This window comes from Furipterus horrens, unplaced genomic scaffold, assembly GCF_987537825.1.
Source record: "Furipterus horrens unplaced genomic scaffold, mFurHor1.1.pri manual_scaffold_6, whole genome shotgun sequence".
In the NCBI taxonomy this organism is placed as follows: domain Eukaryota; kingdom Metazoa; phylum Chordata; class Mammalia; order Chiroptera; family Furipteridae; genus Furipterus; species Furipterus horrens.
Genome location: NW_028327176.1, coordinates 40,094,563 through 40,114,096, shown reverse-complemented (window position 1 = coordinate 40,114,096; position 19,534 = coordinate 40,094,563). Strand labels below are relative to the sequence as shown.

General features: G+C 41.1%; 1 long non-coding RNA gene across 2 annotated transcripts in view; it reads right to left on the bottom strand.

The window, feature by feature from the left end:
* Positions 1 to 564: 564 nt before the first annotated feature.
* LOC150006004 (uncharacterized) overlaps positions 565 to 19,534 on the bottom strand; it is a 433,280-nt gene continuing 414,310 nt past the window's right edge. Inside the window, exon 4 of one of the 2 annotated variants that reach the window (XR_016511715.1) lies at positions 565 to 651. This is a non-coding gene — a long non-coding RNA (uncharacterized LOC150006004). The remainder of the gene's footprint in view (positions 652 to 19,534) is intronic. The other variant, XR_016511714.1, reaches the window with a different exon arrangement.

Genomic DNA, 19,534 nt, shown 5'->3' with positions numbered 1-19,534 from the left:
TCAGCCTTGCGAAAGCCACTGGGTTTGTTTTTAATTTAAGGAACAACTCTGATTTGGCTACACATTTTAAGCAGGCACTGTATAACACAAATCCACTGAATTTACTCAGACAGGAACAAGTTATGCCATCCTAATACTGTCTAGAAACCAGATGTATAGTTACTGTTTTCTACCTCCCCTCCCCCCACTTATTGCTGCACAAAATTAGTTCCTCAGGACACCAAGATTCTAGAGGCTCATTGTCTTGCAAAATATTCAGGTGCCTCATGATGATCTATAATAATAAACCTCCAGTGCTATCGCAAAACACAGACAAAAAAATGTGAAAATATATGTATGCACCGTATATGTAAAATGAAATATAGATGTGATATGAGAAAGTGAATCAGAAACACAGTGAGGAACGAGGTAGAGAAGCAGGGAGATAGCTTCCCTTCCAATCACATGAACTGAGAAATAGAATGGATGCTCATTAAAGGAGTTTACCAGGACTCCAATTTGCTCTGTGATTAAGAAGTATCAGTTGGAGGAGATTGGTCAGGGAGATCAATATACTTGCCTTCATTCTTAATTCCTTTTAAATGCTTCTATCTCCATAGGACAGCTGAACCAGAGATGTCGAGTCAATCTTTCTCCACCAGGGGGCTGCACCTCAGGAAAAAAAAAACAACAATAAAACAAACAAAGAACAACAACAACAACAAAAAAAAAAACAGCAATAATTAAAAACAAAGATGGTTTGGACTTCAACAGATAAATCAGGTTGACACCCAGCACCCTCTGTCCAACTTCCAACTTTTGTTCAAATGGTGTCATGTTTCTGGCTAATAAATGTGACAGGGATGAGACATGGAAGATGGAAGGGGTCATGGAGAAAGTGACACCTTAATCTTAATATGAGATGCAAAAGCACCTAACATGGTCTTTCTCACCAGGTGCACCATCCATGTTATTCTTCCATAACCTCATCATCCTTCTCTACAATTCCAGCTAAGGGAAATTCTTCCCCAAAGTCCAGTGGTGTCATCAGCAGAGGCTTGTAGTACCAAAATCCACCTTCCTCTCTCCAGCTCTCCCAGGTTCACACTCTCTGGATGTAATTTCAAGGGGTAACTTTGCCCTCCAGGGTACGTGTGCCAAGTGGGAAGACATTTCTGATGGACACAGCTAGTGGGAGGAGTGCTACTGGCATCTAGTGGATAGAGTCCAGGGTGCTGCTAAACATCTTACAGAGAATAGGACAGCCTCCAACAGAAAAGGATTACCCAGCTCAAAATGTGAAGAGTGCCGAGACTCAGAAACCCTGCTTTCTAGTGTTAGGGATACCTTGATACTGCGCCGTCCAAGTGGCTGATGACATACTCACTGCACTCTGCATCCCTGACCCAGAATTAGTTTCAGATCTCAAATGTGGGCTTTCTCCTGTTTCATAGTGTGTGTGTTGCATAGAGCTCAGTGTAGCGAGATGGTTGATTCAGAAAACTGGAGGGTGAAAAAGAGTTGATTTTTTGTTGCTTGAAGCCTTCCACGCCCATAACTTTTTAAGTTATTTGTATGCCACACATAGGCTGTAATATGTTCTTTAAAACATATAACATGTTCCCTCTATTTCCTGGACACATAAATTACATTTCCCAATCTCCTTTGCTGTTGAGGGGTCATGTGACTGAGTCCTAGCCAGTGGAATATAAGAGGAAGTAATAGAAGCATTTCTAGGCCTGGCTCATAAAAATGTTATTATGTGATCCTTTATCCTCTCTCTCCCTAGCTCCTGGCCATATGCCATAGTTCCAGCCAAAGAATCCAAGGTTGAAATGCATGGTGGCTCCACCAGGTGAAGGAGCCTTGGTCTCTGAAGAACCATACTGAGGACAGCTTGCTAACTGGCAACACTTGCATTGGACTTGATGTGAATAAGAAACAAAACAAGCCACTGAGAATTGGAGATTGTTATAGCATCTAGCATCACTTAGCCTAAGTTGATATTAAGTATGCATGTGTTATTTTAACAATTCCGTCGGCGGCGGCAGCCATCCGTCTCGAGAGACGATGGCGTAGCTTCTTGAGAGTCTATCTGCACCGCCGAGAATGGCTGTGCAGTCCGACTCGGGAGTGACAATCCCTGCCACACTTGATACAGGTGAAGGCAGATGGCCGTTGTTGCTGCTGTTGACGCTGCTTCCGCCTTGATCTTTTCTGGACCGCCTCCTCGTTGCGCGCGTGACGTACCTTGCCTGACCGCGAGCCTCCAGGCTAGGCGGTCGTCTGCTTGAACTTCCCATGTGTTGAGATTGATGGAGCATTGTGTCATGTCCTTTTTGCAGATGTCTTTGAACCGCAGTTTTGGGCGCCCTGTCATCCTCTTGCCTTCTGCTAGCTCGCCGTAGAGGAGGTCTTTGGGGATACGGCCTGCATCCATTCATGGCCGTTCAACAGTGGACATGATCTTCTCCCTACGCCAGCTGCAGGAGAAGTGTCACGAGCAGCATAAACCACTCTACCTCGCCTTTATCGACCTTACGAAGGCGTTTGATCTGGTCAGTCGAAGCGGTCTCTTCAGCTTGCTACGGAAGATTGGCTGTCCACCACATCTGCTTGCTGTGGTCATGTCCTTTCACGACAACATGCACAGCACGGTGTCCTACAACGGCGCAACCTCTGAGGCCTTCCCAGTCAGCAGCGGAGTAAAGCAGGGCTGCGTCCTTGCGCCTACGCTGTTCGGAATCTTCTTCTCCATGCTCCTCCAATACGCCTTTAAGGACTGCAGCGAGGGTGTCTTCATTCACACCAGATTCGATGGCAAGCTCTACAACCTGGCCCGTCTACGAGCCAAGAACAAAGTCAAAGAGGTGCTCATCCGTGAGATGCTCTTCGCCGACGACGCAGCTTTGACATCACACTCCGAAGAGGGACTCCAGCAGCTAGTCACTTGCCTTTCCCACGCATGCAAGGAGTTCGGACTAGCCATCAGCCTGACGAAGACGAATGTTATGGCTCAAGGCACGGGGACTCCCCCATGCATCACCATCGAGGGGTACACCCTGGAGGTTGTCAACGACTTCACTTACCTCGGGTCCACCATCTTGAGCTCTCTGTCAGTCGACTTGGAGGTCAACCGGAGAATCGCCAGGGCAGCCACAGTTATGGCCAGACTGAACCGGCGAGCGTGGAACAATTCCAGCCTCACTGAGAAAACCAGACTGCGCATCTACCAAGCCTGCGTACTCAGCACTCTCCTCTATGGCAGTGAGACGTGGACCACCTACGCAAGGCACGAAAGGAAACTCAACAGCTTCCACATGAGGTGCCTGCGACGCGTCCTGCATGTCGCCTGGCAGGATAAGGTCCCCAACACCGAGGTGCTGAAGCGAGCCAATATGAGCAGTTTGCATGCAGTTCTTAGCGAGAGACGCCTCAGGTGGCTCGGCCATGTCAAAAGAATGGATGCAGGCCGTTTTAACAATTATAATTCAAATATTAATGATTAAATGTTAGTTCGTAAATGTGAAAAGTGTGTCACTGTTAAATTTCTGTTTTAAATTTTCTATAATGCCACTGAAATTTCTTTTTTTTAATGTAAACTGACTCATATCACTGTCTACTTGAAAGCACTTCAGTGACTTTCTGTTACACTTAGTACAATGTTTTTATATTCTTATGATTCACATTGCCTTTCACAATTGCAAAAGAACATGGTGCTCAAGGCAGAATAATGGGTGTGTTGTTGAAAGGATGAGCTTTGTTTCCCACTATGGGTGTGAAAGGCTCAGATACTCCTTTCCCCACTGCTGGCAACCAGAGTGTAGGCTCAGACAATCGAACATTTCTAGTTAAGATCTTAAATCTTGAGAAACTAAAACAAAGGCACAGGGATGGTTGAGAAATTATTCAGGATGGCAACCTTTAGAACAGGGCTACCGTGACACCAAATGCCCAGGCAGTCGTGGCAGTAGCCTGCTGTTGCAGTAAGACTTCATCTGTGCTGCCCTACTGCCTGGCATTCTTTAAATCTTGTTCATTTCTGGACTTAAATTTGGTTATTAAGCTTCCTGTTGATTCTGTGAGCAATTATAATTTTCTTTTCTGCTTAAGTTAACCAATTTTAGAATTTATTGCTTGCAAGCAAAACCCTGGTATTCTATCACTCACCCTGAGGAATGTAAGCTCCATGAAGGCAGGAACTGAACTGTATCTGTTTTTTTCCACATGATATCTCCACCCTGCTACGTGGTGTCTAGTACATTATAAAGGCTAATTAAATGTTTGTTGAATGAATGAATGAAGATAACAGAATATCATACAAAATTTATATATCGGCATCAGTGGCCAAGGTGTGTACCATTTTTCCACCTCAAAATCAAGATTTAATGAAGTAGGAGGTCAGGAGTATAAGGAAGGTAGGTTGAAGTGGAAGGAAACTGACATACGTGATAAGAGAAAGGTGTTGGGGGTGAGGCAGTGCTGTGAAAAGGTGTACAGAAGATGGAAAGCAGACTTAACTCTATTGCCTCCTGCTGGACAGTGGAAATACTGCAACAGCTACAGCTTTCAAGTAACTACTGGCAAGCATTTTTCCTTCACAAGTTCTCCAGCATGTAACTGCTTCTCAAAATGTGGAAGTGGGGTGTTGTTGAGTCAGAAAACATAGGTTCCCATCCAGGAAAGTGATTTCACTCTCTAACTCTCAGCATCTTGGCTCCAACTGCTTCAACTACCTGGCAGACTGGTTTTGAGAATTCAACAAAACAATGTATTTTATAATGCTTTATAAATTAAGAGAGCATTATATAAATGTATAGAAAGATCATTATGTACAAACAAAAATTTCCAAGGAACACCTCTATCTCTCAAGAAAGCAGCATGCATTTCTACAAGGTAGGCTGCAAAGCTAGTTTACATCGTAATGGTACTTTCTTTTCCACAGGCAGGAATTAGCTAGTCTTGTATGCCCAACAGTGGACATACGTTGTTTTATGGGGGTTTCACTAAGTGACTGAGGTTTTGTGCAGAATCAATGAAGAAAGAAATCCAAACGAGGTTTAGATGGTGGAGATTTTTGTGGAAATCTCAGAGAAGCTTTGTGTATCCTTGATACCAGCTGATATGGTGAAGCTGACTTCAGTCTTTCTGGAGAATTTCATGCTCTCTCATACTCCTTGAGGAGAGTGCCCCTGAATTTTCTCATGAGGCATAATAATCCTGCAGACAGAAGCCACTTCTGATTTAAACTCCCCATGGAAGACAATGAGGGCTTGAACTAGCATAGCAAAACCTTGTGATTCCTGCTGCAGGAAGGTAGAGGAAGTGCCAGGACTGCCACCACTCAGGGACAGAGCAAGAAGCCAGCCTATACTTTGCAATTCCGTCTCCAGAAGAATTTTGAAGCTGCCATTGCACATACAAGCACACAAACTTTCCATCTAATGGTGTATGCCTAAAGCTCATTTGTAGGGTTTGATCAATTCTATTACCAAATATGAACTTAAATTTTTGACTCCCTTCAAAACATTAAAGCCCCAGGGGTAGAAAATATTTTGTGAAGGTGATCTTAAAAATAAATGCACAGGAAGATGACTCTGAGAAATCTGGGTTTTACTTATGGCTCTGCTGCCAGACTAACTTGGTCAAGAATCATAACCAACACGGAAGTCATTTCACTCACCTGTAAAACTAGTGTTGGAATAAAATTGGTGCATTTCAAAGACATTCTAGCAGTCAACCTCTTTCCTTAGGTCAACCTTTAATTCTTCATAAATGTTAAGTAGATAAACACATGTAAGAAGGGAAGCACCGCTCTGCTTGGAGCACAGGGTATGGATTGGAGCCAGGAAAAGGCTCTCTGTAGAGCAACTGTCGAAAGCAGTGGACAAGCTTAACTCAGCAATGAACTCCACGAAGCTGTAAAATTGAGAACTTGTGTGGTCTGCCTGAAGATAAATGGACATCAAGTAGAGAGGAAAGCAAAAGAGGACCAACAGCAAGTTTGGGGAATGCATGCTTTGTCTCATTCAAAACTGGACCTAAGGTGGGTTCTGGCTGTCACTTAAGCAAATGGTGGAATCTTGGATGTTGAAGATGAACAAATATTGGTCCAACAGCACGAATATAGCAGGTGAGCATCTACTAACCACCTGTGGCTGCCTGGGCACTCTGACAAGAGAGATCTACATCTCATGCAATGCCTACTGCAGCCCAGCCTTCTGAACTTGCAGCCGGTGCCCACTGGCTGCAGATTCACTTGTTGAGCGTTAATCCCTCACAGTCTGCTCTGCAGACAGAATGTTGGGGGGGAGGAGGGCAAGACAGGGAAAACCAAGTTGGATGCAAATAACCAGAACCTGCCTCTTGCCGTAGTCCCCACATAAATCTTACCTCCAAGAAAGCAGCTCTTTCCAAGAGGTTGTCATACTTATCAAATCATCAATAAAGAAAAATGAGAAGAGAGGGCGGGAAGGAACCTTCCTTCCTGAACTGAGTGTGAGGTAAGTTCATGGACCCACACCTAAAACTGTATCCCTGGACTAAGTTCAAATCTAGCCAAACATGATGTTTCCATTCAACAGTTTCAACCTGCTGGAGAAAGAAGCTTTTTACTTCAGGCACTCAAATGCACTGATTAAAAGTAAGTGCCACAAACACACACTCCAATATCATCAAGAGCAAGTCAGAACCCACACCAGAGCTAACAGGAGACTAGGGGAGGAGAGTCAGAGTCGCCACTGAAACAAAAGCCCTGGCGCTGAATGCCAGCTCAGCAGGCAGCTCTCGCCTTTTCAATGGGACTCGCTCTTTGATGTGTGTTTTTTAACCGCAACTTTCATGTGGTGATGGAAGAAGCTAAGAGCAAGGTGGTAGCATTATGTGAAGACCAATGCTTTCCAATGCCCTTTGCCCTTCAACAGCACCAGGCAGACAAAGAAGAACCACATAGCCAGAGAGGCCTACCTGTTTTTTAAAGAATATCTGTGCTAGCAGAATCGAAAAGGGTGAGAAGGAGCACACTCTTCAATGACAGAAAAAAATGTGGTGGGGCCACTTAGAGAGATAGATTCAGCTTAAAATAAGAGTTCACTTTCAGCTTCTCTTGGATCATAACCCAAATTAAAATTGTTTGTGTCCAATTAGTTTAAAATAAAAATATCTCCGTGTGCGGCAAGTCTTTCACACATTTATTTTCAGGAGCGGAAGAACAGAGCAGCGGTAGACGGAATGGGACCTGGAGCCCTGGGAAACAAAACAGGTGTGTCTTGTTTTACATAATACACAAATTCCTGGGAAAGCTGAGTGGAAGTGAAACAATATTTTTATATATAAGGTACATGCTATTTTAAAAGCATGTCACTGAAAACTCTATTTTTTGACTGGTAAACAGAGCTTTTAATTCTTCTGGGTTTGCCTAATGAGGTAGATTTAACTAGAAGGATTTGAGCCTGCTGTTTGGGACACACTCAGAGCCCCGAGTTCCCACAGGGGACCTTTACAAGCTGTTTTGGTCCAAAAGGCCACATAAGGAAGAAGCCAGAAATGCACCTAATACGATTAGGAAGGACCAGGCAAGCAGAAACTGTGCTGCTCCATGGAACCAGTTTATGAGGTCTTTTCTAAGACTGGGGTGGGAGCCGACTGTCCTCAGGAGCAGCGATAGAGGGAGGGGGCTGTCCATAGAGTGGGTGGGATGTTATCCGGAGCCATGTTCACACACAGCTCACGGTCCCCTGAAAGCCAAGGGTTCAGAAGGTGGTGGTCAATGCGGTCACCTGATGTGGCATAAGGGAAGCACACAATGCAAAGAGCCTCTTTCAGCCTTAGGGGGCGCCAGAGCTGAAAACCCTCTGGTCAGAGCTTGACTGGGAGGAACGGCAACAAAGCGGGAAGAAGTAAGTTGTAGAAGAAGAAAAGGAAGATCGAGAGAAGAGGAGATAGTGAAGCAGGACTCTTCCGTATGTAATGGTAAAGGCTACAAGGACACAGGGCTAAGTCGATGAGTTTTTAAAGGATTGGTTGACTATGAAATCATGAACAAATTCCAAGATGTTATTAAGTGTCTGCCCACATACGCTGCACGATACCCTACCCCTTGAAGCTTACTGAATGTATTTTCCAAACAAAGAAAAGGTGATACTACTTTTTATAGGAAGCAACAAACTGAGACACCAAGAGGAAGGTAACTGAAGGTTGAAAACGATATTTTTAATAGTTCTGCATTTTAAAAATCATTTGCATTAAGCCATTCTGATATTGGGGTTTTAAGAGACTTTATAGATGTTGGGAGCACACCTCCACTCCTCTGACAGTAACAGCCTTATGCTCTCTGAGCCCTGATAATGGCATCGCTGTAACTCAGCAGTTTTTATGGTTCTCACTCATGTAGCACTAAAAGCTGGCTTTTCCCCACTTTCCAGGCCCCCACCTGGCCCTACAGATGGAATGACTGGATGGTCCCCATTCTGTCATGCATGCCCCCAATTCCAGACTCCAGCTGCTTTTTCCGCCTGGAGTACATGTTCTCTCCCTTCTGGCCTCTGGGCAACTCTGACTTCACTTCTGAAACAGAGTTCAGCTCTCACCTCTCTTAGGATGCACTTCCTGATTCCCTTCTTTCTCTTGTACTTCCTTGGCACCCAGAATTTACTCTCACCTAGCAGCCATCAAGAAAAATTGCAACTACTTATTTGATTATCCTCCTTGACCAGCATCTGAGCACTATGAGGGAAGGGAGTGGGCCTTTGTCTATGAAGTCCCAGCACCTGTCACAGTGCCAGGCCGACACTCACGTGCCATCACTCAAAACATGTTGCCACAGAGAAGCCAGCAGGTGCTGCTCTGCTGCATCCTTTTGTTGCCGGTGGGAGGCTCTGTCTGACCCAAGTACAGTCCAGCAGTATGACAGCTTTTTCCATCTTCTTGGCACATGTTTTATAGGATGTACCCTGAAGAAGGTAGCACTAAGCATTAGAGAAAACTAGCCACTGCTCACATAAATAAAATATCTGCACGGGGTTTAAGTAAAGTTACACAAAACTAGAGAGAGGGTTTCTGTGGTTGAGTAAGGACAACTGGGGAGAACTTTATTTTATGCTGAGGACATACATGAGAAATACTTATTTAGTATGTTATTCTGGGTTCTCTGAGAGGCAGAGGGCAAAAAGGGATTAAATGTGAGACAGATTTATCAGGGAAAATGCTTATGGAGGATGAAGGCCAGGGAGAGCTCCAGAAGATGGTGCATGTTTGACCTTGTAAAGAAGAGGGAGAGAGAACAAAGATGGTAGACCGTTTCCACTGCAGCACAGTTCCAAGAAAGGTTCAGGCAGGGCAATGGGCAGTCTCTCTGTCTCTCCTCCCTTTCCTTCCTTCCTCCTCCCCATCTTACTTTTTGCCTCTTACCTTGAACCTGCATTTAAAATTAGAGATTATTTATGACCTCAAGAAGAGGGTGTTGCTATTATGTCACGTAGCTACTGAGCTGTCTCCATAAAAAGATGAAGAAACTGAAGACCAGATCATTTAAGTTATAGTTCAGCATCATGAAACTAGTAACTGGCAGAAGAAAATTCAAAATTGGCCTATGCTAATAACTACTACTTTTGATAGTCACCCAAGTAACCTAGGCAGAGATGCCTTGTGTGGCAGAGACAGCTGTACACCAAATTCCTGTTCTCCTTCCACACCTTAGCTGTGTTCCTGGAAAATGGTTTTCTCAACCCTCTTGCCCCATGCATGGATTTAGGACTAGTCTGTCAATAGACAGAGAGGAAGAGATATATGCTATTTCTGGGTCAGAATCTTTAAGAAGAAATTGCATGTCCCCATGTGCCCTTTCTCCTTCTATAGACCAGAATCCTTGATGCCCTGTGACCTTGGAAAACACCTGTTACCCAAGGCAGAGTTTCTATCAGCTGAGGTCTTCACATGCCTATGTGGAACACCATCCCCCTACTGACTAGAAACCAATATGGACTCTCTAACTTCCTGTGTTTAAGTCATTATAATCAGGGAATCTGTGTGTTATAGCAGTTATACTTCCCTGCCTAAGAGGACAAGGAAATGCCTTCCTGGAGAAGCATGAAGTAATTGGCTTAAAGTCACAGAGATAGTGACAGCAGAGGCAGGAATTAAATTGAGGTTGGGCCTTCAGTGGAGGAAGAGAAGAGAGACTCAGAAATTTGACAGAGGCCTGCTCAGTCTGATTGTCGTCTCAGAAGGTGCCACTCTAGAAGGTGGGACTCAGAAACTGTAGTCAACAGATTCAGATCAAGTGTTGATGAGGAAGATGGGGCCATACACACTAAGGCAGAGCTGAGGTGCCACTAAAACATATAAGGCCTAGGAAGCTAGCATAAAACAGGGAGGCATCATGAACCAGTCTGTGGACATAGAAGATTGTGAGGACTCATCTAAGCGGGAACCTTTCCCCACAGAGTGGGTAGTGAAAAAAGGAGTCAAAGGAAAAGCCTTGTAAAGACTGAGCCCTTGTGGTTGGTATGGAGGGTTGGGAGAGGCCATGATTCCGTGGGTAGATGGACATCCAGGGAGTCACCAGTGCACTATAGGGTCCCCAAATTCATTTTACACCCATGCAGTGAAGCTAAGAGAAAAAAACAGTATATTCTCTCTCTGTTCAATGACCACCCTCTAGCTAAAGGGCACTAAAATGCTGAAAGCCCTTGCAGTAGCTGAAGGTAGTTAATATCTGATGGAAAACAGATCTTAAAGATACTCGGCACCTCTAAACTTAAGTGTCCCTCGGACTTGTTTTTCATTCCCATTCTTCATCCATGGCCTTAAGGAAGCTCTCCCTGAAATATGCAGAATGGTCATTAAACACTTGGAAATAACTAGGCCTTTCTGTGCTAAGGGCTCAGGGGTCTAATCTTGTCTCTATCGTAGCACTATTCCCACATGGCACCTCCCTGGGACCCTAGGGTAAGGAAAGTACAATATAATATGTTTTTTTCAGGGGACAAAAGGTGCTAACTATCCAAAAGTACACTGTCTACCAGGGTACATTGTGCATTCTAAAAACATGTAAGTGCTCTTCTGCCTTCATGAAGAAGATAAAAGCAAGAAAGTGGATTAAATGGAAAAACAACAGCCTACTTCAGATTTGGATATTACATTGTCTTCAGCAAAGTGTTTCTAATGTTCTTGAAGCTTGCAAATAATGAAAAGGGTACCCCCCCCCATTGAAATCTGAGTAAATATGCCATAATTGGTTCAGAGTGCCTTTAAGACTAGTGTTCTCAGGTTTTAAAACTCTTTTTTCCAAGTTTCGATAACATGTTCTTGAAAGATATAGTCTAAGTAATTCTCTGTCCTCACGAAGACACTCAGATCACTTTTCTAAACTGATGGTCTGGCACCCTTCCAGGGCTGATTTAGAAGTTATGGCTCACACCCCATGTCTGAGTGTTCTAACCTTGGCACATCCTAAATCCCATGAATAGGGTTGGCAGTTGGGAAGGATGGCTATAAAAAGAGAGAAAGCTGCACGTCTCTAGTTCTATTTAGCAAATTTTGCTTTCACGAAAATCCTCGAGAGTCAAGAAGACATTGCCAGAATACCTACAGGATCTCAGTAACCTGTTGGACTATTCCATATGCCATAGCATACTCAAAATAAGTTAAATGTGTATAGTGTTTTATAGTTTGCAAACATTTTCATATTTATTATCTCAGTGGATGAGTGTAATAATCCTGGGAAATATGCAGAGCAAATATTACTATCCCCATGTGAGAATGTGAGAGGTAAAGGTACTGAGGCACAAGGGAGTTCTGTCCAACATTACCCACCCAATTAATGCCTGAGCTGAGAAAGAAACTCAGGCTGCTGACAATGGGTTTGGTTCTCTTTTCACTGCACCAGGCTGCCTTCTAAGAAGCGTTTGGCTTCAGCCCATCAGTTTCCAGTCTGTTCCTGATGATGGCTAGACTGCTCACAGCACTGGTCATACCATACCAAAGAGAAGAGATTCTGGTCACTGCGAGGAATGCCACCTCCAAGTCGAACTCAAGTAGGCCTGGGCAGAGATATCAGTAGAGGGAAAAGCCCCTTTATCCACAGCATCTTAAAACTCCAGCACAAGCACTCATCATTTTCACTAATGTGCAATTGCTCTCAAGGCTCTCTGAAGTTAGAGGTTTGCTTTGCCTACTGTGAGAAAGGCATGCACCAAGCTAAATTGGGCCCTCGGGCATGCACCCAGCCTTCTCAGAAGCCAATACTGTTTAGATGGAGTCCTCCCATGCACATCTCCCAGGATGGTTTTAGACAGCCTATGAGTATACTTTATTTCCTTTAAAACAAGTAACCTAGAAAATGAAATAACACATATTAGATTAAGCTCTGTCCCATTTGGCTAATTCAAAAGTTAATGGAAGGTCTCTTTCGGTCATTGGTATTGGCAGAGACACATTTAGTGAATCTCTCGTGGGAACCTCACACAGGTACAGTAGCAGCTCTTACCCATAAATTAAGAATGGCACTTAAAGGCAGCTTTTTCCTCTCTAAGAGGGTGCCATTCAGGATTCTCTTGACAAAGACCCTGTTTACCAACACCCCCCCTACCACCAATAAAAAGAATGAGAGATATTGGGGGTGGGGGAAATAAAAGCAAAAGAGAACAAGAAAAGAAATGAGAGGAAAAGAGCAGATTTTTGAAATGGGTGTGACACAGGGTGAAAAGATAACTGGCCAGTCCACTAAAAAATATGATGGAGCTGCCCACTGTGCATAATGTTCATAGTAACTAAGATTAATTCCACCTCTTTGAATCACATGTAGTGCCTAGCACATTGACTGTCTATATTAGAAATTTAATTCAGAACACTGATTTATAATTGTTCTTTGAAGTGAATGCTAACTTTAAAATAGTATAAGTAACAAAAAACAAAAAAATCAAGCTTGACTATTTCATGACTTTAACCCCAGTGCCTATATTCAAGCAAATATATCCAGATCAAATCATTTCCTGAAAACACATTCTGTCTAATTGTTTCTGTGATCTATTCTGTCACAGAATTGATGAAGCTATTTCACCTGTCTAACACATTTCCAGGAGTGAGTCTCCTTCTGATAAAGAATAAAAAATGCAATGACCTCCTCACCTCCTTCTCAAATGCACACTGAACCTACCCACCATGATGAGAAGCATTCATGTTATGTACTGTTTAATCTTTTTGTTTCATATTTCTGTATCTATACTTATAAGAGGAAGAGGTCTGTAGACTTTTCTTGTATCAGAGTGATGCTAGCATCACAAAATTAGGTTGTTTTCAATATTTTTCTATATTTAGGATCAATTTAAAATTAATTGGTCTTTGAAAGTTCCAGGATTTGTTTTAGAACTAATACTTAGAATACTTAATCCCTTTTAAAACTTTTATTTAGTGAGTTATTTATTCAATATCATACTTGTCTATCACTTCATTTCTTTCTGATTCTTCTCAAACAGTTTTGGTAATTTGTATTTTTCCAAATGTATATATTGCATATTTTTATATTATATAAATATACAATTTATATATTTTCATTTCACTGCAGTTTTCAATCTCATTGGAACATAACTTTGCACAACTCTCATAATTTTAATTGTCCCTGAATCTTTTAAAAAATTCATGCTCTCTTTTCTAATTTTGTTTGTAACTCAACCCTTCATTGAAACTGACAAGGGTTTATCTATCAATTAATGAATAAAATCATTTTCAAAATAAATTAATAATATATTTTATATGAATATTAAATAATATATAAAATATGCTTTCCTACTACTTAAACACTGACCATCACTTATTAGGTATCTGATTCTTTTATTGTCATTTTTATCTTTATTATTTAATTCATCATGGTTTTATGTTTGTTTAAAAGTTTAACCTCCAGAGTTTTAATTTTACTTCACTTGCTGTTATCTTTTATTTCCTTCATGCAAATAAAATATTTAAGGCTATTACTTCACCTTTGAGTATAGCGTTGGCTGACTCTCATGAGTTTTAAAATGTAGCACTCTCATATTTATTGCTTACTGAATCATTCACAATTTTATTTTTTATGTCCTTTGGGCCATAAATTAGGTTGAATTTGAAAATATAAAACTAACATTTTTTTAAACACTATGTAATAGCCAGAAAAAAAACAACACCATTTATTCTTGATAACATTGACTCCAACTAAGAGGAGGACCTTTTTTCCTCATTATCTGCAGCTTATTAGCAGCTCAGATTCTAGTCAGGTACTTTTCAGTTCTTTCTATATGTACTTTGACACATTATCCCACTTTGAGTTCCTGGGAGTTGGGGACAAAATTCTAAAGAATAGAAACTAAGACTTCAAAGAGAAGTTTCAATGCCTAACAATTTTATTAAAACACTCATGAAATAAACAACAACAAATCCAACAATTTTCCCATCCATATATCCATATTCTTGCAATAAGAAAGGGCAAATTTTGTTTAAATAAAGCAATATAGAGAAAAGCACCAGAAAAAAAAGAAAAAGTGAAATAAAGTTTTTGTTTTCCTGTGGGTAATTATGCCCGACACAGCTTCAAAAATGGGTTCTTAAAAATGATGTGAGTTCCTATGTGGTTTTTTATTGTTGTTATTTTCTGCCTTCTCCTTCTTTGCTTTCATTTCCTTCCTTTCTTTTTCTTCCTCCCTCCCTCCATCATTCCCTTAATGGTTCACAAACCATTCTTCAGTGAGGAGGGAAGGCATCCTTGATTGGATTTGGGGTCTGGTTTATGTAGAAGAATCAGCTGTGTCCATCCACCTCCTATTCACAACCTGCCACTCTCTAGTCCTCCAAAATAGTCTCCATTATTCCTTACATGGAATGGAATCTCATGTAATCTTTCCTTTTCTCAGCATAAGTTCCATCTTAACAGCACAGTCACAATCCAACTAGGAAAGCAGGTTATTTCACTCCCACCTCAACATCAAAAGTTAGTACCAAACTTTCCAACTCATTAGAATGTAACTTGGCATAACTTTTATAATTTTTATTGTCTCTGAATCTATTCTAAAATTCATGCTGTCATTTCTATGGGAATGGTGTTTTTCTTCTCCCCCCAATATTCCTTCCTTTAAAATATTTTTAAAGATTGGGAGGGATATTAAACAGTAAGATAGTAAAAGGAAAGAGCTAAACTGCAATATGCCAGGGAGTCAAATGCCTCTTAGGCACCAAAGTAACTGTTGAAGAGTAGAACCCCAGTGAAAGCAAAGTTGAAGGCTGTATGAAAAGCAGGGAGCTGATCATACAGCCACTTCAACCATGGGACCCTAGTACTGGCAGGCAACTTGCAGAGAAATCTTGCAGGAGATTAATGAACCCCATTTTACAAACAGAGACTATGAGCATGAGAGAGATAAAATAACTTTCCCAGATATCAGTGCTGTGATTTGTGCCCAGGTCTTCAGACCATAAACAGCCTACCATATAACAATGGCACCTGCTGCCTTTTAAGAATCTGCTCCACCAGAAAAGATTTATTTTCACGTCCCTCGTCCAGATGCACTTCACTGTCTCTAGACCTTAGGTCTAACTGCTGCAGACTCTGGCATGTTTTCTCTCCACACTGTGTCGTGTGTCTAATTTCTATGCATTCTTCAGGGGGGAGGCCCAATTTCATCTCTGCCACATCTTTCCAGATGACTTCAAACTCTTCTCTCACTGTGGCACTGACTTGGCAATGAACTACATATGACTTATGATTGGCATAAGGGCAGGCACTGCAGGGTTCCTGCAGAGTGTGAATGCAGTGCATGAATGGAGTGGTATGCCACAAATCCAAGAAGATTGTAGTCACTGAAGAGCAACATGTGAGGAGAAAGGAGGACATTGAAAACAAGAGGAACCAAGGAGAAGCCACTGTCTATAATCTGTCAGCTGACACAGTACATCAAGGTAGGAATCCCAAGGAAACTGTTCAGGGGCAAATATTCTAAGACACTATCCTCCCTTAAGAATTCACTTCCAATATATCATTCTCTATACAAAATTCCAACAGTTACTGTTGGATCTTTATCCCACAATGTATTGCCTATTGTCAACAAAAACTTCCCTCAATGATTATTTCCAAACATCTAGCAGCTTCTCATTAATTAGGTGGGTTTTGAGGATTTAACATGAAAATTTTACTAGAATCTGAAACTTCCTTTCAGATGTTTTTTTCATTGTACTCCAATTTTATGTGCATATTTTAATTTTTTTATACTTACATAATATTTTAGGGACTGTATCATTTTTCCAATTTTCTCCCATGGGAAATGAGTCTTTCTTGTACTTCTACACTACCCACAATACACATTAGTTATATGGGGTATGGAGTTTGTTTCCTTTCTCTCTGAATAAAAGATGAAAGTGTTCCCCAATTTTATAAAATTTGTAATTGTCACACAGACATAACCATATGTCTAAATTTACACAAATTAAGAGAACCCTGTTAGCTTGCTCCCCCACCCTGCCCCAAGTATTATTTTATTGTTATATGCAACACATTTGTTTTGAGAAATTTCGGACATTTTTCTAGTTTGTATTGTTCTTCCATATCTGTGCCTAGTTAGTAGGCAGAAAATCTAATTCCCTAGGAAGCATATTATCTAAATTTTGCAATCTATATGCCACAATGTTTAATTTTTTTCTAATTTTCCCCTCATCCCCTTTGTTGATACCTATTTTTAAAAGTTATTATTGCCTTCCAGCTGTCCAAATTTTCTTCTCATTTTTCTCTTAAAAACTGACTTAAAGCAGGAGGTCAATATCTCAGCCATCATTAATTTCATGTTCTCCTCTTCTCATTTATTCACTGGTCTTTTTTCTCCTGAGGGTCACTTTTTTTTTCCTTGATACATTTATAAAAGACCTCCTTACTTCATCTAACCTCCTTTAGTAGCACTATCTCATTTCCCATTTTTGTGCTCCTTATCTTTTTTTTTTTTCCTAACTTTAAGTTGTTCTGTCTATTTTTATATAGTTCCTGCCTTCACCACTCCCAGGGTAATTGTCCTGTTATACACGGATCCTGAGCAGCCATTGGGGATGACAGACCGTATTTTTACTAGAATTGCAGATGCAGAGGGGCCCTGCAGCCCTATGGTCTGCTCTGCTGGGTTCTCTCACTGTGACGGTGCAAAGGAGGCTTTTGCACTTTATATTGTCTTGGGCTGCTTCACACCTTTCTGCGATTACAGATGTTAATACTTACTCCCATGGCATCAAACAAATTAGATGTCCTCCTCATGTGTTTTTCAACTAGGAATAGTATCTTGTAGTGTAGTTATCAATGAACACCTCCCTAAGTAGCCAGTGGAGAAGAATGGAGATGACTTAGTCCAGTAGAGTGAGGCTATTTGCATATTGTTAATTGATTTGCATACTGGCAGATCCTAGGACTGTTTCAGAGGCTTCCCCACATTTCTCCTTTTATCACAATAAGGTGTCACTTATTCGGCTCACTATGGAATTGTCCTTTATCTTCCTCTCTCGTGTCCTTCTCTCCCACTAGAGAATATACACACAAGCAGAAGCATGACATTGCACGGCAGTCTCCAGCTTCCTAGCGACTCTTCTCTTTGGCATAATTCATCATCCCTTCTGATTTTTCAGGGCTGATGACAATGGTGACTCCCCTAATATCTGAATGAAGTCCTTCATAAATATTTTGCTGAGTGATTGATATCTCCTCTAGTTATTTTTCTCACACCTCTTCCCCTCCGTATATAACAGATGGGATTCCATCATCAGAAGCAGATGTCATGAAAAAGGTAGCAGGAGCCCCAAAGCCCTCAGTCCAGCCCCAGCTCCCCCATTAAATACATCTGTGATCTCCACCCGTCTCTTAACCTCTCTGAGCTCCATTTCCATGTCTGTAAATTGAAGATGAATATGTCTTCTTCAGAGGTGTGCTGAGGTGCTCAGAAAAGATATATATGAAAGAGCTTCCCAGTACAGAGTAGTTTGGTAGCTGGATTTTTGACACCACTTAGTTAAATTACGTTAACATTCCAAAATCAGATGAAATATAAATTTTCTCCTTCACCTCTCCCCCTTAGCTTTTTGTAATAATAAACAAACACTCACACTCCTAGGAAGGTCAGTTACATTTGAGAACTTCCTAATGATAAATAGACACTGAACAAAAGGATCATGCTAACCCCTCCCATCCCCATCTCCATGCCCATCCACACCACATTCTCCACCTTCATTTATATAAGTAGGAGGGACTCTGCAGGGAGAAGCAGGGCTCTTGTCTGATTTTTGACTGAGCCTCATTCATTGAAGGAAGGTGTCAGAGCTGCTGGTGGATCTGGAAAGCATTTTGGAAGGAAGAAGCAGACAAATGTAAATCTTTTAAACCCCTATGATAAGCAAACTCTCCTCAGTTCAACATATAAATATAAACACTAAATCAAATCAGATGCTTATACATTTTTTAATCCCATCATAAAACATTTTGTTTTGACAGCTTGGTAATGTAAAGTAAAAACACCAACAGCCAAAAAGAATCAGCATCTTTGCCTGCCTACTACCTGAAAGTCTTCCCTGTATATAAATAGAAGAAAAAAAAAGTATGTTTATATAAAGGGAAGCACTGATTTACTAGAACTGATTGCTTCATAGTATAATTACTTTTCAACTGGCTGTTCCAAATTAAGATGTCATTGATGGCTTTTGGTGATATATTTCATTTTAAGCAAATTTATTCTATAATAGAGTACATCATAATGGAAAGCAGAGTTCCTACTCTTCCCTCCTCTTTGTAGCTTGATATCTTGACAAGTAAATTAAATTTAGCAGTTAAAATGCTTCCATTAGTAATTTTATTAAGTTAATTAAAGAATCTCTCTTTCTGAATTTTAACTACCTTCCTTTCAGAACAATGTTGATTTCTTTCTTTTTTTAATTTCATGTATTTAGGGACTGTGATATATTCTCGGACCAATCAACAACTCTATCGGTATTACATTTCTGTGGGCAAGAGGCTACCAAGAAAAAAAAAGAAGAAACAGCCCTTTGAAGGAGATGGTCTGTTTTATATCACAGAAGAGCTAGGGTTATAAAATCCTTAAAAGAAGGAGGAAGACTAGGACCAGGAAGAGAAAGAAAAAAAAAGAAAAGAAAATATACTTTTTCTCTATCTATGTTCTTAGGAAAAGGCAGAACTACTAACTAGTGCTTCCATAGACAGAGGGTAAAGCAAAAACAGTTCAAGTAGAGTTTATAGATGGAAAGAGAACTCCAACTCTTTTTTCTTACTCAGTAAGAGTACAAGGCATGCTGAGCAAGATACTGAAGTCGGTGAGGCACAGGTTAAATGAAATCTTGGGCCCTCTCCAGGGGGTGGCATTTTAAAAGAACCCAAATATTTCTAAGAGATTTAGGGCAAAAAGAATTCTCTCATTGACTATTGCGTCTTTCTTGCAGTTGGTGTTCCTAAACTCAGGAAGTACAGAAATTATTTTTAGATCTCAAAGGGAGCATAGAGAAAACTTTATTGTATCCTCTTATTTTAAATATAAGGAAATTGAGGGGCAGG